Source organism: Eumetopias jubatus, unplaced genomic scaffold, assembly GCF_037043125.1.
Source record: "Eumetopias jubatus isolate StellerSeaLion01/CBP00866 unplaced genomic scaffold, mEumJub1_p1.0 scaffold_1, whole genome shotgun sequence".
NCBI lineage: Eukaryota > Metazoa > Chordata > Mammalia > Carnivora > Otariidae > Eumetopias > Eumetopias jubatus.
The window spans coordinates 155,726,585-155,729,498 of record NW_028274807.1 but is presented as its reverse complement, the minus strand read 5'-3'; the positions used below and the strand labels follow the sequence as shown (position 1 = coordinate 155,729,498).

Genomic DNA, 2,914 nt, shown 5'->3' with positions numbered 1-2,914 from the left:
ACTATTAAGAAGGTCGAAACATAGTAGGAAAAGGGGGCCAGGAAAAACAGTGAGCTGGGGAAGAGGGACAAGGAGAAAGATGACCCCTTTTTCCTACTGAAGACTTCCATCTGGGAGCAGGAATGAACTGGGAGGGGAGATAACTTAATGCCATGCCAACTGAAAAACAAAGTCAGAGTTTGACCATAACATCCATACCTTTCAGATACTAACTTCACTGCACCTAAAAGTTATGCTTAGAGAAACATGTCTATTAACTTTAACTTCTAAAAAATCATTAAATGCAACACACATGCAGAAAAATATTTAGAATACAGGTTTGGGTACTACACTTGATCTTAGCCAAAAGGCTGAGAAGCAATAGAATACAGGTTTAGGTAAAGTGAAGGTCTAGGAAACTACCACAACTTCAAGAAGCAACATTTTGGCACCCCTGAAACCACATGTGCCCTTGAATACAACTCTGCTTTTCTACCCAAAGATAGCCACCATCCTGCATTTTATGACATTTTCTTGGTTCGCTTTACAGTTTCATTGCCTGTGTGCATGTCTCTAAACACTATTGCATTGTCTGTTTTTAAACTTTATATTAATTGAATTGTATTGATGTGTTCTTTTGTCTATTTTTCCCTCAACATTGTTTTAAAGGTGCATCCATATTGCTACATGCAGCTCCAGTTTGTTTTCATTGCTGTATAATAAATTTAATTTTATGAACATATCAAAGTTATCTAATCTATTTATTATTGGATAATACCTTATTTCCAGTTTTGAACTATTACAGACAAGACTGTGAATGCTTCTGTAGGTACACATATGAACACATTTCTCTAGGGGTGTATGGAATTTCTGGGTGTAGCCATGGAAATATATGTGCTAGACCTGGGTTATGCTGGTCCCTCAGAACCAAATATTAAAAACTTCAGGAATTTTCAGGCGCCTGGGTGGCTCAGATGGTTAAGCGTCTGCCTTCGGCTCAGGTCATGATCCCAGGGTCCTGGGATCGAGTCCTGCATCAGGCTCCCTGCTCCTTGGGAGCCTGCTTCTCCCTCTGCCTCTCTCTCTCTCTCTCTCTCTCTCTGTCTCTCATGAATAAATAAATAAAAAGTTTTTAAAACTTCAGGAATTTTATAAATAAATTAAAACAGCTCTTATTAAAAATTAAATTATATAAACTTGCAGTTAGTTATATATATATTTTTAATGAATCATTACTTGATAGTTTTTACACCACGGAAATCAGCAAATACTGCAAATCAGGGCATTCCTCCTAGAGAGCCAGTTGTTAAACATTCAGCAGCCCTCACTGGATGTGTGTCTTTAAGTTTCTCTGATAATCCCAAACTGTCTTCCAAAGTAGTTGTACCAATTTATATCCTACCAGCAACTTCAGAGTTCCTGCACATCCTTGACAGCACGTAAATCATATTCTGGTGGACATATAGTGTATCTAATTGAAGTTTTAATTTGTATTTCCTTCAGCACTTGTCTTGCTATTGAGTATTTAGATTTTCTTTCTCAGTGAAGTGCTTCTTCAAGTCTTCTGCTCATTTTTCTATTATGTTGACTATCTTTTTCAAGTGTTTTCTAGGGCGCCTGGGTGGCTCAGTTGGTTGGGCGACTGCCTTCGGCTCGGGTCATGATCCTGGAGTTCCGGGATCAAGTCCCGCATTGGGCTCCCTGCTCAGTGGGGAGTCTGCTTCTCCCTCTGACCCCCCCCCATGCTCTCTCTATCTCATTCCCTCTCTCAAATAAAATAAATAAAATCTTTAAAAAAAATTTAAAGTGTTTTCTAGATCTTCTTAGACGGTGGAGGAGGGGGCCTCCGTCAGCCACTTCTGGCAAATGATAGAGCAGCAGAGCTCAAAATCAGAACTTTTGCAAGTCTGCTCCCCTGAGGGATGTCGCTCCAGTGGCTAAGCGAAGGGTGGAACATTCGCGGGACAGTGTGGTCTCAGGACCCTCAGGGACACAGAAAGACTGGGGGTGCCTGAGTGCGGCAGAGCTCCCAGGTATTGGAGCAGGGAAGCTGGCTGCAGAGATGGAGCAGAGGAGCGAGCTCTCAGCCCGGGGTTGCCATAGACTCTTCCAACAGAGACCTAACAAGCAGCAGATCCGGGGACACTCCTCTTCCTCCCCCAGGAGGAGTGGCATGGGAGTGCACCACAGGGATCTGCTGGGTTTGGAGACTCCACACAGGGTCATGTGTCAGAGATAGAAACGCTCGGTCATAGGCTGGGTGAGCACAGAGTGCAGCCAGACACCGGGGAGATGGAAGTCATTGACTGCTTTTCTCTGGGGGCTCACTGAGGAGTGGGGCCCAAGTTCTCAGCTCCTCTGGGGCGGAGGTTAGGAGGTTGCCATTTTAAGTCTCGTCCTCCAGAGCTGTACGGAAAGCTTGCAGGGAACAAAGCTCCCAAAAGGAAACCCGAACAGATTACTTAGCCTGGACGGCAAGGGCGGGGTAATTTCGCCCCTGGCAAAGACATTTGGGAACCACATCAACAGGCCCCTCCCCCAGAAGATCAGCAAGAACAGCTGGCCAAGACCAAGTTTACCAATCAAGAGAATGGCAGAACTCCAGCGCTAGGGGAATACCGCACATAGGATTCATGTCTTCTTTTTTTACCATGATTCTTTAGTCTTTCAAAGTTAATATTTTTAACCGTCTTTTTTTTTAAATTTTTCTTTTTCCCTTTTTCAACCAACATTTTATCAATCCCTTTTTTAAAAAACATTTTTACTTTTCATTTTTAAAGTCATATTCTATCCCTTCATAGTAGTTACCCTTATTTTTGGCATATATATATAAGTTGTTCTCTCTTTAAAAGTTTGAGATACAGTTTCTTCTAATGGTTTAAAATATACCCTAAATCTCTAACGTATGGCTTTGTTCTAGTCTCTTGCCTGATCA

At 42.3% G+C, this 2,914-nt stretch overlaps 1 pseudogene; it reads right to left on the bottom strand.

Annotated features, from left to right (window-relative positions):
- Positions 1 to 225: 225 nt before the first annotated feature.
- On the bottom strand, positions 226 to 362 carry LOC114212374 (U2 spliceosomal RNA; annotated as a pseudogene).
- Positions 363 to 2,914: the final 2,552 nt, after the last annotated feature.